General features: G+C 34.6%; 1 pseudogene; it reads right to left on the reverse strand.

Moving 5' to 3' along the window:
- Nucleotides 1–14,653: 14,653 nt before the first annotated feature.
- Nucleotides 14,654–15,940, reverse strand: LOC117099366 (annotated as a pseudogene).
- Nucleotides 15,941–21,532: the final 5,592 nt, after the last annotated feature.

Genomic DNA, 21,532 nt, shown 5'->3' on the forward strand with positions numbered 1-21,532 from the left:
ATTCTTCCACATACATAAACCTCATTAACAGTTTAGTGATGACCTTTGTAACTAAGCAAATATTGTTAAATATTGAAAGAATGTATTGGGCATTTTAACTCTAGCAACTATGACAGATCAATTCAGAATTCATACTAGTTCAAATAAAATAGAAGTTTATTTTTGCACAACAGTCCAAAGCTGTGTTCCTTGTCAGAAGGGAAGCTCACACAGTCATTCAGGAATCTAGGCTGCCCAAGATGCCACCCAACATGTGACTTATACAGTTACTGTGGCTTTCTTCATCCTGGTCAGGCAAAAGGGAAGCAGGACCTGAAGGAACATGTGTGAGCTATTTCAATGCACAAGGCCTGGATGAGGACACATTACTTTCACTTATTATGCATACATGGCTTCATTTAACTGTATAAGGTGCTAGAAAATATAATCCAGTTATACGTCCAAGAAAAAGAGGGAACTGAAAGTTAGAGAATAGGGAGAAGTTTCTGACACAAAATACTGAGGAAAAAATCATATAGAAATAAGTTGATCAATTCTCTCATTTTGCCCAAGACTGTTCTAATTTTAAAACTGAATCTCCTCAATCCCAGACAAACCAGAACAATTTGTCACTGAATATACAAAATTCATATATATCAAAAGAAGAAGATAGCTTAAAAATAATGTTTCAATATGAATAAATTTTGTCATAGAGTAACCTAAGAATTAGTTATTAAAGGAAAATAATTCTTTATATTTTTTATTGTAAATTACACAGGACAAAAACTGGCTAGGAATTTATATGATCAGAAAAGAAAAAAAAAAAACTTTAGGCCGTGAAAATTTGGCAATATACTTAACAGTTTTGTGTACATTCATTATTTTCACTTTTTAAAATACATAAAATGGTCAAAATTAACAAAACACATACGTGTGCATTTTCCCACAAAGTTACTCATATTATATAATTTTGACATTTTGTGCATGTATATTCATCATTATAAATTATAAAAAAATAGATATTTTAAAAAGATAAAATAAATTTCTGAAACAAAAAACATACAAATATATTTTATACAAACAATATCTGGAAAACATTTTGTATGTAAATATCATGTGTTAATTTAAAGATATGGAAATGTTCAGGATATATTATAGTGTTACATAAAAATTTAAAATTATAAAGAAACTATTTTAGAATTAGTAACTAGATCTGCAATTATATACTACATACAAAGCTATAGAGATATAAATTTGTTTTCAGATGTATAATAGGTATTAATATTTTTCTTGTCATCGAGAAGATTTTGTAAACAGCAGTGGTTTACTATCTTGATTTACCTATGCAATTCTTTGATTTGATAACCAAAACTAAGTAACACAGAACTTGTTTTTCTTGTTAATGATCTTTTTAGTATTTTGAAAAATACAATGTTCGTTTTCTTTGTCAGAAAACACATAAATAAGGAAACATTCTATTTTTTTTCTTTTAGTTTATTTTTAATTTTTGAGATGGAGTTCTGCTCTGTCGCCCAGGCTGGAGTGCAATGACGCGATCTAGGCTCACTGCAAGCTCCGCCTCCCGGGTTCAAGAGATTCTCCTGCCTCAGCCTCCTGAGTAGCTGGGAATACAGGCGCATGCTGCCACGTCCAGCCAACTTTTTGTATTTTAATAGAGATGGGGTTTCACCGTGTAGCCCAGGCTGGTCTCGAACTCCTGAGCTCAGGCAATCCGCCCACCTCGACCTCCCAAAGTGCTGGGATTATAGGCGTGAGCCACCGCGCCCGGTCCAGAAACATTCTTAACAGGTAGTAAGCCAATGCGAGGAGGGGTGGAACTTAAATGGCCATTTGGCTTTTAAATTATAAATTTCAATATATACCAAAACATGTGTATGTAGTCAAGTATTAAAAAAAAAAAATCTTAAATACGCTGCCTTCTGTAGTGCAGGAATGGCCACAGACTTGCTCCCTGCTCTGACTATGTAATGACACCACTTCTATGTTCATCATCACTTTCAGATATTAATGATCAGATAAAAGGCTCGATTTCAGTGGAATTAAGAGAGAGTAGATACTGATCTCAAGAAGTGTCAGTAACATACTGATTATTAACTTAAGAGGAAAAAATCAAGGGAAAGAGGAAGATATTTGGGATACACAAACATTATCAAGCCTCAAATAACACATGACAGATAATCTCCCAGTGCTTCTATATTGTAAATTTACCTTTCTTCTCAGTGCAAGCTGAAATGTTACCAATAGAAAGTATTCTCTTAAGTCTTCAAGTATTCTGACTTTGATTATATCATTTTTGTCTTTACATAGTTGTAGTAAAAGACAAATTTGTTAACATTTATGAAGAACAATTGTTTCTCTCAACAGGATCTAAATAATTTGTTAATGATCTTTAAGTAAATATATTTCTACTGTCACACCTTCCAGAGAATGCTAAATAAAAAGAGTTGTTTCTGGAAGGATCACTTCAATCTAAATCAAACCTACTATTTGGAGTGCTCATTATTACAACGGAGAATGTAAGGAGCATAGGTAAAATAACTTTGTTTTATCTGTTAACATGTTTGACATATTCTCCAGACTGGCAGCCCAAAGGAACCTTATTAAGTTGGAGTCACTGTGTTGGAAGATGAGTTCTCATCATTTGTTTGCCCTTGAGTATACTCACAAACCATCCCTGTTAGTTTCTATTGCTGTACAAAAGCATTGCTCCAAACGTACCTGCTTAAAACAGCAGGTATTTATTTTCTCACTGCTTCTCTGGCTTGAAATCTGAGTACCACCTAGCTGAGTGTTGGCTAGGGCTGAAGTCTTAGCTGAGGTTCACCATGGTAAGATTTGCTACTAAGTTCACTCAGGTGATTGACAGAGTTCATTTCTTTGTGGGTGTTGAAGGTTTCTTGTTTTTGTTTGTTTGTTTGTTTTCTGTTTTTTGTTTTGGTTTGGGTTTTTTGCTTGTTTTGTTATTGTTATTGTTTGGCTTTTGCTGACTTTCAACAGAAGGCTACTTTCAGCTTCTAGAAGTTGTCCAAATTTTCTTGGCATGAGCGATCACTCAACATGGCCACTTGTTTCCTTAAAGCCACAAAAGGAAAGGAAGACACTATAGCAAGATGCCATCACTAATCATGTATGCATAATCAGATACCTCTGCTGCATTCTCTTGGTTAGAAGCACATCACAGGAACTACACATCTTAAAAGGAGATGATCACACAACAGCACAAATATCAGGAGTTGGGATAATGACATCTACCTTTAGAATCAACCTGCCACACCATTCATACATATATTTTTATCCAACATTCCAATAATGTTAATAGTCTGCTGAAGAAATTGTCTAGTGCACCGTTTGATAGAACAAATTGAAGTCTAATTTATACAAACCTCTATGCCTTAGACATTTATCCTATGTCATAATCTAAGCAAAACTCTGAATCAAAGAACGTGACCCAGAATTCTATTTTAAAGTTCTGTATGAACTTCAATTTCTATTTTCACAGATGTGGAAGAAAAATTAAATGATAATCACATTGAAAAACTCATCAATCTACGTTTTGAAGTAGGAAAGTTAAATGAATACAAATACCTTCATTATACAGCAGAAATTGTCTGCATTAAATGCACAATCTCACATACCAATAGACCTAATGAATTAAAACATGCAACTCATTATTTGAGAAAATATCATGAAGCTTTGAATTTACCAGATTACTGCTTCTATGTTCCTAGGGTTATTTATTAGTAAATTCTTAATAAATGAATTATAAAGTAAAATATGTCTTCAACCCTAATACAAAATTATGAACTCAAGGATTCTGACAATGAATGCTCTTTTTTATTGACATTTAATTGAACCACGATTTTTTGACTATATAAACTTTAAAATATTATCAAAATACTAAAATAAAGATATCTATCATTGTGTTTATTCTTTCTATATATAATCTTAAAATTCAGTTATGCATTTAAATCACCATGGCTTCCAATTCCTCTAACCTAATATTTTTATATTTATGTATGTATTTTTATTTTTTTCTCTGACCTAATATCATCTTCTACTTGTACTACAAGACATGACTCCTACTGTATATGTCTTGATTTCCAAATTTGTTCACTACAGAGAAGTCAATTAACGCAGCTTGGTTTTGTTTCCTTGTTGACAATCTTTTAGAAGTTCTGAGTTCCTTTTTGGATGAAATCTGAATTTATTCAGTTAGTTTCTGTAGTCCTGTATAATCGAGCACTTTATAAATGTTTTCCTGCTTCTTGCCTTGTTTAATGTGCTACAGTTGTATGCTTCCAACTGCTCAAAGAATCATCTTCCTTACCACCTCACTGACCCAACACTTCTTTTATTCTTTTCCTGGATAATTGCATCAAACTCTCTAGATCTCAGGATATGTTACTTCATATAACTAGCATTCCAATGATAAAGGGGCTATCAGGGCTGATAGATTTAGCAAGTCAACATTGGTAAGATGCTTCACTGTGATAGGCATGTGAAAACCGTCGTCTCTGAAGAGCAAGTTAGTTCTAGTAAACTTGTACAATTTAAATGCAGATATGGCATAATTCCATGGTGAACAAATCATAATTATTATAGAAAAATTAGATAATTAAAATGAGACATATCTTCTAGAAATTATTCCTCTTTACATTAGTAAACATTCCAATATTTATATATTCAAATTTTATATTAAACCAGTTCATAATATTTATAGAGTTTCAAAAATTACTTTTTTAGAATTATTACAAAATAGTAAATATAAAATGTGCTTATATATTCAAGTTCATAGAATATACAGTTTTACCTTTTATCATTGAAAAATAGTCCCTTGGGTCATAATTTATTTAAACCTACTCTTTTTGGTTGAACTTTTTCCTTAAAACTTTCCTATTTTTAACAGTACTGTAATGAACATTCTTATAGGTAAATATTTTTGTATGCACTTTTTTTCTTAAAATCACTATCTAAAGATGAAATTAATGGGTCAGTTGGCATATATATTTTTAAGCTATCAGAAATGATAATACTAATTTATACTCTAATTAATAGGTTGTAAAGTAATTTTGAATCCTGTAAATCCATCCTCAAAAACTTAAGCCTCTGAGTTACTTATAGAAGGTTAATCAAAATGCAAAGCGGGCAAATGACAAATTCTAGTATAATTTTAAGAGAACTTAATTTTAAATACCTTGATATTGTATATACATTCTCTGTGCAAAATAGAATTAATAACAACATGATTAATTTATTAATATTTCAAACAACTACAGAGACTCAGCAGTTAAACAAAGTATGTAATAAATTAGAGAGATATTAACTGGGAAAAGATAATCAGCTCACTAGCTACCCTCATGGTTGAATTAATTTAATAATTTTGCCAACATCTTAAATTCTATAGTCTCAAAAATCGTATTTAAAAATTATGTGTATATAGTAGGTATATGTATTTATGAAATACATGCAATATTTTGATATAGGCATATAATGCATAATCGTTACATCAGGGTGATTATGGTCAACAATAACTTGTTATGCATTTAAAAATAACTCAAAAATCTTATTTTGACAGAACACTAGGGGCCAGTTTATCCATATGTCAGGATAGATTCCAATTATTTATGTCCAGACAGCCAGTGGATTAAAAGAACATAATAATTGGCTGGGCGCGGTGGCTCAAGCCTGTAATCTCAGCACTTTGGGAGGCCGAGAGGGGCGGATCACAAGGTCAGGAGATCGAGACCATCCTGGCTAACACGGTGAAACCCCGTCTCTACTAAAAAATACAAAAAAAAAGCTAGCCGGGCGAGGTGGCGGGCGCCTGTAGTCCCAGCTACTCGGGAGACTGAGGCAGGAGAATGGCGTGAACCCGGGAGGCGGAGTTTGCAGTGAGCTGAGATCTGGCCACTGCACTCCAGTGACAGAGTGAGACTCCATCTCAAAAAAAAAAAAAAGAACATAATAATTACAGACAGGTTTAAAAATACCTGTGTTATCTGATCTGTCTAATTAATCTTTAGATAGTTACTTTAAGAAAAAAGTGCATACAAAAATATTTACCTATAAGAATGTTCAGTGCAGTACTGTTAAAAATAACAAAATTTCCTAATTTTTAAAATCATTCTTATAATTTTTATAACCTGTCATATGTATGGTAGAGATACAATCAGATACACTTACATAAACATCATTTCTGTATTCCTTCCTAATTGCAGACCTGCTGAGAGTGTCAAGTTTTAGTGAGATAAAAAGAGTTATTTTATAGCAGAGGATTATGTATGTCATGCTGATGTTTAATGAAATCCGTGACACCAAAGGAGAACATTTAGGAGTGAGTCGAAACATAGAATATGACTTTTCCCTAGAAGTTCACAGGAATGACAAAGCGCTATTGCAAATGTCAAGATGTTCACTGGCCTAAATGATATCCTCTTTCCTTTGCACCATGGATTTTCAGAAGTTTATGTGTTATGCCAAGGTTTGTCATATGTGAATGACATTTTTCAATGCTTTATTTTGTAAAAGTATTTAATATGCAAGCCATTTTAATTTTATAATAGTTGTCCTAATCAAAGAGACATGTCTGCTTTAATAGTATATATTACTGTTCTGTGTCACAGGATTGCAGCTTAATTTATTTAATCACCTGTGTAAAATAGCATCCATAAGAAAATTGTTGTGGGGACTGTCTTCCAAAGCACCATATATGATATTTTCCACTGGTTTAGATTGCCTGTGTTATTATTCATCAATATAAATGATCAAGAGTTGCAATATCGATTGGTATTGATGTCAAGAAAGCAAAAAGAGAGGTAACCTCAATTACCATGAATAAGAAAGGATTTATGGCAAACATTTAAGCATAGGAGTAAATGTGAAACACATTTCAAAGGAAACAAGTTAGCAAATGGTTTAATTGACAGAAAGCTCTGTGTAAATAATGGCTGAATATTTTTTTCACTGTTCATTTGAATAAGAAAGCCACTGACATTGGTAATCAATGGTTTACCTCTAGATTTTTATAAGTAAGAGATTTGTCGAAATAAAATTCCAAATGCTACAGCGTGTCTGAGATCAAGATTTTCAGTTAATGTTCATTGATTTCATATTGTAACACTGAATTTGTTAACGTAATTTTGCAACAAAACCCATTTCCTATTAATATAAAAGGGTTAACATATTTAAAAAGAAATAAATATAGTTCGTTCATTCTAACTTAAGATCAGGCCTAATGTAGTCTATTCTATAGTGATTAATGACACTCTGAAAAATACATCTGGGAACTAAATGTGCCATAGGATGAAATTAAGAAAAAATGTAACAAAGACAAATATTTCTAAAATCAAATGAAGAGATGATTTAGATTAAATTTTCAAAACAGACCCAATCAATTTTTGACAATAAACATTTAATCTGTCAAGGGCTTAGCTATACAAGCTTGTGGTGGATGAGTTACATGTGATAAAATTTTATTTGCCAGAAAGATGAATTCTCAAATTCCCATCTTTGCATTCATTGATTATATTCTCTAGAAATGAATCTGAGGATTCTTTTAGTCCCAGTTCCGTGGATAGTTATTGACTTTTAGATAGTAATGAACACTAATTAGATAAGATTGTTCCTTGTGGTAAAACAATAGCTTGAGGGAAAAAAATAATACTTGCTTGCTTCATTGAGGACCAGAAAAGGATATTATATATTGCATTATTTTGTACTCATGCTTCACAAATCCCTGAATGAAGAACTAATAAAGGTGCGTACGCATTTTCCTATTTTTTATGTATTATTACTTAACTGATTGATGTACACTAGTTATTATTTCTTTATAATAGTTTATTTTAAAGCTTATTTGTTTAGAATTCTGTTTTTCACTACTACATTGGACACTGAACTAGGTGTCTAAATAAAAGAATGGATTAATTAATGATTCTTTTTTTTTTTTTTTTTTTTGAGGCGAAGTCTCGCTCTGTTGCCCGGACTGGAGCGCAGTGGCCGGATCTCAGCTCACTGCAAGCTCCGCCTCCCGGGTTCCCGCCATTCTCCTGCCTCAGCCTCCCGAGTAGCTGGGACTACAGGCGCCCGCCGCCTCGCCCGGCTAGTTTTTGTATTTTTAGTAGAGACGGGGTTTCACCGTGTTCGCCAGGATGGTCTCGATCTCCTGACCTCGTGATCCGCCCGTCTCGGCTTCCTAAAGTGCTGGGATTACAGGCTTGAGCCACCGCGCCCGGCCTAATTAATGATTCTTTACTCTGTAATTTGAATTATGGATTGTATCACTGAAAATGAGCAAGCATCAAATAGCTCACAGGATAAGTTGGTAGCACAAAATTAAACTTTCATTTTCTTGATTTCCAAGGTATTATGTTATTCTATACACTGCATAGCAACTTTTCCTCCCTATAAGAACTTTAAAATTGATTTTAATTTTTCTTTTTATTGATATTATTTAATTAAGAATTCATAATTTTACATACCTGTGTGACTCTATGATGTTTTGATATAGGTGTATAATATTTAATAATTAAATCAAGCTAATTATCAGATCCATAGCCTCACTTCTTTTTTATGGTGAGTTATGAGAAATGTACCCTCTAGGCCATGGTGCCTAGAGGAGGAATAGGTGTCCCTAAAAACCTAAACATCCCAATACATATTTGAGAACATATGAAAATAAAAACAGTTTCATTACACACAGTAGGCAAATAGCTGAAAAATTATCTTAAAAGCAACTTAGAGGCAGGTAGTGGGACAGATCACTGGAGTTGTCCTGCTGCTACCCAGTAATGCCCTGTATGTAAGTTGTAACAAACTCATGTACTCAGCAAGCTAGCCTTCTCTAAGTCCTTCCTTTTTTCCTTGGTTTCTTTCTGGTTTGGGGGTCCTTGCTTGGGGAGATGTTACGTTGCTTGGTTTTCCTCATAATAGCATCGTGTGAGGTTGTGCTTAGAGGGAGCTCCAGGTTGCACTATCTTAATATACTTGCTTCCGAGGAATGACAGATACTTTTATCTACTATTTATATATAACATCAAAGGGAAAAGCTCTGACTGGTCCAAGTTGGACTTCATGTCCATTCCTAGCTCAATATCTGTAACCAGAGGTCACACGATTGTTCAGGAATTAATCACAAGCTTGTTACTGTGGTTATGTGACCTCCATAACAACAGCCATATTTGGTGGTGAATGGATTATTTCATAAGAGAAGCGGGGCTGCTGCACATAGAAAAGAGATGACAAGATAATCTTGAGGAGAGAGCAATTATGTCTCAAAATGTTGTTATTCATTTTATCTATTAGAAGTTCCAAACAATCCCAGTCGTATGGACACAGATATTACACAATTTAGGAAGGCAAACATAGGTCGTAGAGTACTATATTAGAGTAGAGTACTGTATTACTACCTATAATGTACATGCAAATGTCACATAATAGTTTCCGAAGTGATTTAATTAGTTTTATATCCCTGTGAATTCAGGAGAGTGCTAAATATATGGTAGTTCAAAGTCTAAAGTTCCTGTCTTAAAAAAATCAAAAGTAATGCCTTAGTATTTATGCTCTCTTGGACAAACAACTAAACTCTTCAGAACTTCAAGATTGAATAGGCAAATATATGCAAAGTGCTTTGAAATGTGCCTGACACATATTAAGCACTTAGAAAAGTTTACCTATTATTATTATCATAATTATATTTCTGTTGCCGTGATTTAATCACATGGCTTTGTTATCCTTTCCACATTGGACTGAAAACCAGAAATCAGCTTGTTATCTAAAGACTACCATTGACAGATTAGGGAACTGATACACTTCTTTTACTAAGGTGTCTGGTGAAGTAAATCTTCCCAATGTATAGTGACTTTCCAGTCAGCCTCAGATTCTCAAGAGGTTCTGAGTATAAAATTCACATATGAAATGCAACAAATCTAGAAAGAATTATACAAGCAGGAAGAAAATAAGACCCAGAGAGAAGCTGAAGTACACATTGGAGGAGTCAGGAGAGTAGGAAAGAATTAATACTTAGTTCAGAGGGGATGACAAAAAGATGTGAGTAACCAAACATATTGTAGATTTATTATTCAACCCTGAAAGAAATAAATTATAATTAATTTATTTATCAGCTTACAAAATTGTTATATCCTTGCAATTAGCCCTTCTGCCCTAAAGGAAAGAGGTTTTTGTTTCCTAAAATACTAAAGTGCCAAACTAACACTATTTCATTTGTTATCACAGTGACCAGGACACAGCCTAGTGATGGAGGATGAATACTATAGCCATATATCCATACTCTGAATATATCAATTCCTGATTACTCCCAAAAAGCCCCGAATTTTCTTTCACTTAAGAAAACCAAGGTCATTAAGTTGGTATTTACCACACCAATGACTCATATATAAAAGTGTACACATATTCTTGGGAAGTTACAATCTGTAATTGTGTTGTTTTTAAATAAATGGGCACAAAACATTTTAGTTCAAATGCATTTGGTGATTCTGAGATTGCTTTCCTACAGCACACTCCTTTTTTTTTTTTTTTCTTTCAGAGGAATACAGAAGCATTTTGGGAGAATTATCTTCTACCCTGGAGATGGAACAGGATAGTCACAGACCTAGTGACTCTTAGAGCAATATAAAAAGACAGAACTTCCCCAGGGCCATCCTGGTCAGCATCCACCTGCTGGAGTTGACCTACCAGGTTTACAATTTAAAAAAAAGAGAAAGTAAAAGTTAGCCTGTTTGTATATCTACACTTGAGGTATAGTGAATAGAGAATGATATTAGAAGATAGAAGCCTGGCTATATTACTAATCACCTCTCTCTCTGAGAAAGTAATTTAATCTCCCTGGTCTTCAATTTCCTAACTTCTAATGAGATGTGGCTGTAAAGGATTGTCTATAATAAACCCTCTAACTCTTCAAATCTGTAAATTATCTTGTCAACCCTTGACATATCTGAATAAACCTGAAGAAGTTATTATACTGAGCACAATTTTATTCCAGGGACTTGTTTAACTCAAGCAAGCAATCATGTTCTGATTTTGGCGATTTTAAAAATTGATATATACACTCAGCTGAGATGTTGAGAGTTGAGTTACACATGGTATCATTGTTGGAAATGGGCATAGATTTCACAGTATTAAATATTTCCAGTGTTATATTGATACATTATATAAATATGTAACTATTTATATTTTTTATAAATTATTTTTAAAATTTGGAGAGTTTTAATTTGATATACTTTTGCAACTTGAGAAGAAAAGACCTTTTCTCTGAATCAGATTTTAGTTTCTTTTGCTTCTTTGCTTTTCCCTACTAATTATTAAACTGAAAAAAAAATTGTGCTTAGGTAAAATGAATAGTTTGGAGCTACTTTCTATGTTTTAGTTGCTGTGGAATTTCAAGACATGTGTAATATGATTTTTCAATGGCAATAGAAGACTTGGGTTTAAGTCCCAATTCGGCTTTTAGTATTTCTTTCCATCTGATAGCAGTCTCCTTTTTCTTACTAACAAATTTCCTGACTAAGGCAAAAGCAAACAACAAAAAATTAGGGAAGTAAAGCTTAATGTTAGAAAGCAAAGGAAGGAATTAAGTCGACAGAGTAGAAGGAAATGCATCACATTTAGCATTTCTTACCTTTTCTCATGCACTTCCTAAACCCTCTTTACTTCATGAGATCACCACCTGATAGTCAGTCACCTGATAGTTTGGAGGTAGTCTTCTCCTCATTTCCTGGTATTCTTACACCAGAATTGTGCTTCCATTGTTTTAACTACAAAATCACATCTTGCAGCAGTTATAGTTCTGAATTTTCACCACATTAAAATTTTACATTATTTGAAAACACGAAATGGATCACATTTGTATTTGTATATCCCAGAATGCTTCCTTAGTTAAAATTAAAACTCAATGAATATGTGTAAATTATAAGAAGCTGGATATCCAGAGGCTTTATTTTCCCTGTCGATATTCAACTGTTTCTCAGAGTGTCTGACTCAGTTTAGAATAGATAATATTTAATGGCTCATTTTGTGAGGCAGATTTATGTACTCGTCAGCATTGCTTTGTAATAAGTAACCCCCAAAGCTTAGCTAGTTACAATTATGGTCATTTCTTGCTCAATTCACATGTCACCATCTGCAGTTCAACTATAACTGCTGCCCTTGCAGCTTTTGTAGGTAGTGCTTGGCATAGCTCCCAGAGAATTTTATCTCTGGAAAGAGGGCAGCCCTATTGTGAACATGCCAATTACCAAAGCAAAAAGGAAGAAAGCAGGGCTGAGCTCAATCACAAAATGTAACTTCAAGTTTCTTCTTGAATGTGTCACTTTAAACAAAGCAAGTCATGTGGCCAAGTCCAAAGTTAAAGAGGCAAAGATCTCACATGGTAATGAGTGTATTATATAATTCTATTACTGAAAAAATGGAGTCAAAAATTATAAAGAATGCAATAGAACACTTTCCACACTCGTGGAGACAAATATTCATTTTCCTCCTTTTCATATGCAAAATATATATTTTCCTTACCTCCCCCCAAAGAAGGCACCATCACATTCTTATGCCATCAGCTCATCAGGCTCAAAGTCAGAGTTCATGACCATCTGCACAGAAGTTACAAATGTGGTTTATCTAAATATGGAGAAATATGGACTGAAAAGGGAAATTATTTTCCTACACACAGCCAATGCACATCAACAGGACAAAGGATAACTACAGTAAGCATCTGCATTCAGAAAGGGAAAGAAAGGGAGGCAGACAGATGTCATTAGTTCATAACAATTCCAAAGCCAGATAGCCCTTGTTTTGAAGGAAGAGAACATTTCTTTATTATGCTCAAATTCACTTCTGAGAGAAGTAACCCCATACAAATATTGTTGGGACTCTTTGTTTTTCCATCTGAAATGTATTGTTTCTCATTACCCTTCCTGTGACTGTCCCAAGAGGATGATGGTTAACCTGCACTCCTAGAGGGCAGCAGAACTTCTGACTTTTTTTTTCCAGTCTATAAACATATGGGACATCAATTGATGGTTTACATGCCCAAAATCCGAACAACTTCTAATCCAGCCTGGAATTAAATTTGTCAATATAAAAGTCTCAAAAAATATAACAATTAGTTATTTCTATAGTAGTCTCCCCTTATCCATGGTTATGTTTTTCATGGTTGTAGTTTTCAGTAACCCACAGGCAACCATTGTCTGAAAATATTAAATGAAAGATTGCAGACCAACAACTCAAAAGTTTAAAATTACACACTGTTCAGAGTAGAGTGATGAATTCTCAAGTCATCCAGCTCCCTCCTGCCTGGGATGTGAATCCCCCTCTGTGTTCAGCAGATTCATGCTGTAGAAGCCACTCACCACCCCATGGTCACTTAAGTAGCCTTCTTGGTTATCTGTTAACTGTTGCACTATCACAGTGCTTATGTTCCAGAAACCTGTATCTTACTTAATAATGACCCCAAAGTGCAAGGGCAGTGATGTTGGGATATTGTTATAATTGTTGTGTATTATTATGAGTTCTATTGTTATTGTTGTTAATCTAGTACTCTTCCTAACTTACACATTAAACTTTATCATAGGTATATTTGTATAGGAAAAAGCATTGTATATATAGGTTTTAGTACTATACAAAGTTTCAGGCATTCGCTGGGGGTCTTGGAAAGCATCTCCCATGAATAAGCGGCAGACTACTGTATATTCATTATGTACAGGTCAAATTTTCTAAATTAGTTTGTTAATAATGTATCATTTAGATTTCTGTGAAACAATTATGCTAGCTGTTTATAAATGTCAGCCTTATGCATTTCTTACACTAATAGTCTATTTATTTATATTGCCTTCTTGCATTAGTTAGGACTCTGGTCTGTGACAAGCAAAAATATTGTTACTGGACACATACGGCTTTTACACAATTTTAGAGGAAAAGCATTAAATATTTTTCTAATAACTTATGTTTTAGTTGCACAGGTTTTTGTTGTTGATATGGTTTTTCAGATTAAACATGTTCATGTCCATGCTTATTTTGCTGAGACTTAATTTTTATCATTCCCATTTGTTGAATTTTATCAAAAACGTTTCTGCACCTATTGAAAAAAATACTTGTTATTAAGTTGCATATTGCATTGAATCATGAGTAGATGTTCAAGTATATTGCATTTTTCTTTTATATGATATTGTCACACATTGTATTATCTATACATGATGCAGTATAGTTTTTATATATCATTGGATTTGAATGGCTAATAACTTGTTCGGGACTCTTTGGTTTAATCATGCAATTGTTTAAACATTGTTCCGCAATTTTTCCTTTTTTATCCAGTTTTTTTTGGGGGGGTCAAATATTCATATGAAAATTATTCTGGCCTCCTAAAATGAATTGGCAAGTGTTCCTCTTTGTTAGTTCTTTCTGAGTTTATGCGATTTTAGTGATATTTCTACCGTACTTATTTGTACAGATTTACTTATTTACTTGCAAACCATCTGAGATTGGAATTTGTTGTTTTTGGAAAGCGTTATTTAGAATTCAATTTTCTTACAGGATTAAAGATTTTTCTATTATTTCTTTCCTTTTTTTTTTTTTTTTCTTTTTGACATCCAATGACCTCTGAACTTTTCATTGGCCTCCTGCTCCCCAGAGAGTACCCTGCTTCTCCAGCTTAATGTCTCAGAACTTTGGTGTTGTTGCTCTCAGATGCCACTTTGCCATTCACGATCAGGAGGGTGGTGTTTTGTATGGTTTGCATGGAGTTTCTGCTGTCCAGGGCATCACCAAGATTGAAGTCTTTGCCATTTTCCAGCAGGCGGCGGTAGGTGGCGATCTCAGCCTCCAGGTTGACCTTGATGTTCGGCATAACCTGGTACTCCTAGGCCTAGTGCTACTCCTCTGCCCGGGTCTGTGCCAACTCTGACTCCAAGTGCAGCAGGATCCCGTTGAACTGTTCCATCTGTAGGGCGTAGTGGACCTCCACCTCCCTCAGGCTGTTCTCCAAGCTGGCCTTCAGATTTCTCATCAAGTCCAGGTCGATCTCCAAGGACTGGACTGTACGTCTCAGCTCTGTGAACATCACCTCAGCAGGTCCAACCTTAGGGGACTGCGTGGTGACCACTGTGGTGCTCTCCTCAATCTGCATAGACCAGTACTTGTCCAGTTCCTCTCGGTTCTTGCAAGCCAGCTCGTCATATTGGGCCCAGATGTCTGCCATGATCTTGGCGAGGTCCTGAGATTTGGGGGCATCTGCCTCCACAGTTAACCTAGAGCTGCAATCTGGGCTTGCAGGCCTTTTATTTCCACGTCACGGTTCTTCTTCATAAACAGCAGCTCCTCATTGAGAGCCTCGATCTCTGTCTCCAGCTGCAGCGGAGTGAAATTGGTGTCATCAATGACCTTGCGGAGCCCACGGATGTCGTTCTCCACAGACTGGCGCGTGACCAGCTGTGTCTCATACTTGACTCTAAAGCTATCAGCAGCAGGTGCGGTATTGTTGATTTGCTTTACAATGCGGACATTGTCTATGGTATTTGCGAAGATCTGAGCCCTCAGGTCCTGAACAGTCTTGAAGTAATGGCTCCATTCTCTGCCCTGAGGTCCCTTCTTTTCCAGGTGCTCCCGGATTTTGCTCTCCAGCTTCCTGTTCTCAGTCTCCAGGCTCCTCACTCTGTCCAAGTAGGAAGCCAGGCCGTCGGTCAAGCTTTGCATGGTCTCCTTCTTGTTCTGGATGCCTCCCCATTCCTGCCAGACCCCTGGCCATCTCCAGGGCCGGGCCCCCAGACTCCATGCCACCTGGGAAGCTGGTGGAGCGGGACACAGAGATCCGGGAACCAGAGCCCTCGCCTGCATTGACGCTGGCTGCGCTGCTGGCTGTCCCGGTGCCATAGCTGGGCACCCGGACAGAGCCCAGGGATCGGTAGTTGGTGGAGAAGGTGGAGCAAGTGGTGAAGCTCATGCTGTTCGGGAAGGTGAGCGAGAGGACAGGATTAGGCTTTGCCGATGACCACATTTTCTATTATTTTTTGAATTGGTTTTGATAAGTTGTGTTTTTTTCATGAACTTTGTCTGCTTTATCCAAATTGTTATTACATAAGCTTGTTCATAGCATTCTTTATTATCTTTTATTTTATTTCGATCGGTTATATTATCAGTTTCTGTGTAATAAATTTCACCCATTATAAATCCACAATGCAATGCATTTTTGACCAAGGTCATTTTAAATGAGGAATAAATCGTTTGGTAACATAAGTAACATAAAGAGTTTGGTAACGTACGTTTTTTCAGTCAATCCGCTAGCCCTACCTACTGGCTACAGGAAACAACCAATCTTCTTTATTTTGTTATGGTTTTGTCTTTTTGAGAATTTCAAATAAATGAAATCATGAAATATGTAATCTTGTGTGTCTGGTTTCTTTCACTTTCAGAATACATTTGATACTCGTGCTCTATTGTGTATCATACACTAAGTGATTTTCATCACTAAGTACCATTCCACTGAATGGATATACCATAATTTGCTTAATCTTTCATAATTTGGATATGCTCACAATTTGTGATGAGTATTTGGGTTGTTTACAGTTTGGATCATTATAAATAAAGCTCCTACGAACATTCTCATAGAAGTTTTACATAAATGTGTTTTCCTTATTCTTGGCTAAAAACCTGTAAATTTAATTTCTGGGTTATACAGTAATCACATCTTTAATCATACAAGAAATTGACCAACTACTTGCACAAGTGGCTGTACCATTTCACATTCCCCTAGCAATATCCAAGAGTTACAGATGCTCCACATTCTTGTCAACACTTGCCATTTTCTTTTTAGTACTAACCCACTTGAGAGGGCATGCACTGGCATCTCATGTGGTTTTAATATTCATTTCTCTAATGACTGATACTGAGCATTATGTCTACAATGTCATTTTATGAACTTTTTAATGTCTATAGGATTTCAGGTCATGTTAAATTGTTTGCAAGAATGGCAAAAATAATTTTTCCTGCGTACCTACTTTTTGCCGTATAAAGTTGAATTTTTTTTTTTCTCATTGGAAGGTGGAGTTTCTTTACCCTTTGGATCTGGGCTTAAACATGTGATTTGCTTTGGGAAATTTGCCACTTAGAAATGAGGTATAAACAAATGTTAAAATGCTTTAATCAAGTGCACCAGTAATCTTCATTTTGATTACTAATGAATTCATTATTGATCTATCAGCAACATTTGACATTATTTCTCACTCATCTTTGAAACACTTTCAGACTCTATACACTTTACTTCTTAAACAGCAATCTTGCTTAATTTTCTTGCTATATTTTTGGATCTTCGTACTTCATTTCCTCATCGAAACAATCTCTTGAATTTAGAGTGCACTAGGATATAGTCTTTGGATTTCTTTTCTTTTCTTTTTTTTTTTTTTTGAGAGGGAGTCTGGCTGTTGCCCAGGCTGGAGTGAAGTGGCCGGATCTCAGCTCACTGCAAGCTCCGCCTCCCAGGTTTACGCCATTCTCCTGCCTCAGCCTCCCAAGTAGCTGGGACTACAGGCGCCAGCCACCTTGCCCGGCTAGCTTTTTTTTAAATATTTTTTAGTAGAGACGGGGTTTCACCGTGTTAGCCAGGATGGTCTCGAACTCCTGACCTCGTGATCCGCCCGTCTCGGCCTCCCAAAGTGCTGGGATTACAGGCTTGAGCCACCGCGCCCAGCCGGCTTTCTTTTCTTTTCTACTGATATTCAGGCCATTTGTGACCTTATTCAGTCTCACAGAACATAATGCATCTATCAATTGATGAATACCCAATATATACCTCCATCTCAGATCTCTATGTATGAGCTCTAGGTTCATATCCATTGCTTACCCAATATATCCATTTAGATGCCTCCTGATGCTCTTAAAATTAACATAAACAAACAAGTTTCTAACCATTTACCTCAAACAAAACCTTCTGAAGTCTTACAGATCTCAATTACTCTTATCATAATATTCTCGGAGTCATCTTGAATCCCTGTCTTCCTCATGAATCCCATGTCCAGTCTCTCAGCAAATTCTATCTATTGTAACTTGAAAATATATACAGAATACAACAAACTCTTAATTTCTCTATTGCCACAGCCATGATCCAATCATCGTCATTCTTGTCTGGATTATTTCATTGATCATCTAACTCATCCCCCTAATGCTATTCTAATCTTTATATGTCCCTTTTCACCCCAGTAACAATAGTATCCTTTAAAACCATGGGGTATATTATGCTACTTTTCATTTTGTAAGACCTACACAATCTGGTCCCCCCTTACCTCTTTGAATGCATTTACTATTCATCGCCTTACTTTCTCAGGTACAGCTGTAGTGACTTTCATCAAATTACCCCAACATGTTGCAACATTTTTCTCTTCAAACTGACTCTTATTTTTGGCTGAAATTTCTACCATAGATTTCTATCACTCACTCCCTCATGTTGCTCAGATTTTTATTCCATAACTTTTTTAGTGAGCTCTTCCCTAAATGGCAGATTTAATAATAAATGTCCCTTTGCAAATATTCTATCTTCACAACGCACGGTGTTTGTATTTACTCTGTAAAATATGATCCTTGTTATAGCAAGGATGTGTGTCATCATCCATTTGTCCACTGCTCTATCCAATGTGTGTGTCAAAGTGATAGGCTATTGATAAACATGTGTTGAATAACTGAATGCATTAAGAAATCTAGTTTATAGCCTCAAATTCTTCTCACTAAAATAATAATAATATCTTGGTTTCTCTTTGGCTTTATTTCAAACAAAGTGGATATCTGAAATGCAGAAACAAAAATGTTTTGTGAACCACTAAGTCTTTCAAATAATGGAGTGACTGAAATTATCTAACAAAACTTACTAAGGCAATTTATTTTTCTAAAATTACAGAGGATAAGTGAACAAAATAGGAGTGTTGAAAACATCCTACCAAAATGAGCATACAAAAAAACCTAAGTCGCAAAATCTGCCAATAATGCATTGAACCTACTGTTGAAAACTAACAATTTAGAGTTGAAATATGAAATCACTGAGCATATCTTCTAAAGGTTGTTTAACCAAGTGAAAATACGTACAACACTATGTACTAAGTTTCCATCATATATTGTCAAATGAGGTTCAACTAGTATTACTTTGTCATAGCCAAATAGCTAAACTACAATAATAATTATTAGCGAAGGGATTATTCCATTATAACTTTTAAAAAGCATTCTCACTATACTCATGGGTTAGCCACTATTCCATATTATGTTGTAAGCCACAGTATGTTGGTTATAACCCAAACCTACTCTGACTTCTTAACTATTAAAAAATAATTACTATATAATTCTTGGTATAGGCTGGGGGGGTAGTTAATTGAATGATGAAAAAATTAACAAGAAATAGGCTATTTCAAAAAATGGAAATTTTTTTGTTATTAATCAGTTCAGAAAATACAATTTTCCATTAAGAAAATATTAGCAAAACTTCTAGCTGAATAGCAGAAAGAATTTGGAATTTAAGTTTGGAAGGCGCATCAAGGATATGTTCATAATGGGATACAGTTGCATGTTCTTAATTGCTTATTTTGCATGTGTTTGATGAATATTGAATATTAATATCTATGTAACATAAACATTTAATTCCCTTCATCATTCTGAAATGGAATTCAGGGCACTTAAAAAATCCATTAACCAGAGTAAAAATAATTGTATATTAAAATTACTGTAAGAAGGAGAACAAATCAAAAGTATTTATAAACATATATGAAAATGACTGACTTGCATGCAAATTACATGGAAGGAAAAGAAATGAATGCTTGCTGTGAACTTACTCTTCGGATCATGTTTAAGTTTAGCTCATTTATAAAAATAAACATTTCAGTACCTGATTTTTTTCCCAAATTACATTGCTTGTAGAAATATAGTAGGTGAATTGCATAAGAATCAGACTACTAAGAACTCAACAAGAATGTGAACACAGAGCCTCACCTTATTGCCTCTGAGTTTTACAGAAAGTATTTTAAACAAATGTCTTACAAACTACTCAGTAAGATAAAGAGAATAAAGTACATGTATAACTACTGAAAACATGATGACAGAGTGCATGATATGCCTGATGTGTGTTTCTAATTGAAAGATAAAAATTATTAAAAACACTGTAAATGCTCACAAATTGGCCAATTATCCGATCTTATACAGCTTAATCTCTGAATTTTCCTATATACATATCCACACATCGAAAATAAATCTTATATAAACACTGACACATGAAAAATAAGAGTAAATATATGAAAACATCCAAATAATTTTGATGGAATCATTTCATAAATATGTTATATTTCTTACTAATAACAGCAATGTATTTTAAACACTTGGAGCATGGGTAACTACATGAAGAAAGAAATGTACTGCATATTTTGGCCTGACAAGTTTCTAAACCCTTTCTCCAGACTAAAAGCCATTCTCAAGGCAAAGAAAAAAGTGAAACTATGAAATTCTGATAGTTTTTACTGATACACCTCAAGTAAGAGATTGTTTACAATTTGGAGAAGATACCAAAACAACAGAAATAATTCTCAGCTGAGTCAAGAGATCAAAAATGTTTACTACTTTTTAACGTATTCTGGAGTTACTGAGTAGCTAATAGTGGGGAGGAACCCATTAGATACTTCTAAAAATTCAATAGTTGACACAGAAAAGATTAGAGATGTCATAATAAACTTATATGATACAGGTAAATATTTGAAGGGAATTATTGAAAAAAATAAAATACTTGAAGGGCAAAGACCATAAAAATAATTCACAAAGTAGAACACCCAATAAACAAAACTAAAATCAAAAAATCTTGGTGAGATTTAATAAAGAGAAATTGTACTGAATTGAGAGAAAAACTGTACCTTCATATTGAAAAGTCAAATCTTAAAACAAGAAATTTTGACTCATCATGAGAGATATGAAGACCTAGATAAGGGCTGGCCTGAAGCTTACTCAATTTGATGCACTTTTTAAAGAAAAGGAGTGTAAAATTATGAATACAGAATTAGGTATAAAATTAAATGTCAATTTAGAATAAGAAAAAAATACAAATCTAAAAGTGTTTGACTAATAACTCCAACATCACAAAAGACAAAAAAACAAAATAATATTTTTGTTAAGCGCGTTATATACCACTATAATAATTTTCTCCCCTACATTTATTGATAGCATTATTATTGTCTTTCAAAATTATTTTATTGCTTTATGAAATATATTGCATTGCTTTCCTCCCAAGGATTATTATTTAACATTCAGAAGTTAGAATACTGTGTTTCAGATTCTCAACATGCTATTGCTAATATCATGTATTTTTTTAGGGCTTTCATTTACTTGAGAAAGTCTTTTAATAAAGTTTGCAGCCCCTCTCCCCAACACTTGGATGAGTTTTCTGGTTTAGCTTCTGGCGTCATACTTTTCAAAATATCTTTCTCATACTACATCATTCAGTTGTAGGTGCTGTAGCATATACTCATATTGTACTGTGATCACTACACCTGCAATCTGACTTTGGATAGCAGTTAAT

The sequence above is a fragment of the Trachypithecus francoisi genome, unplaced genomic scaffold, assembly GCF_009764315.1.
Source record: "Trachypithecus francoisi isolate TF-2019V2 unplaced genomic scaffold, Tfra_2.0 Lachesis_group16, whole genome shotgun sequence".
NCBI classification, from domain to species: Eukaryota; Metazoa; Chordata; class Mammalia; order Primates; family Cercopithecidae; genus Trachypithecus; species Trachypithecus francoisi.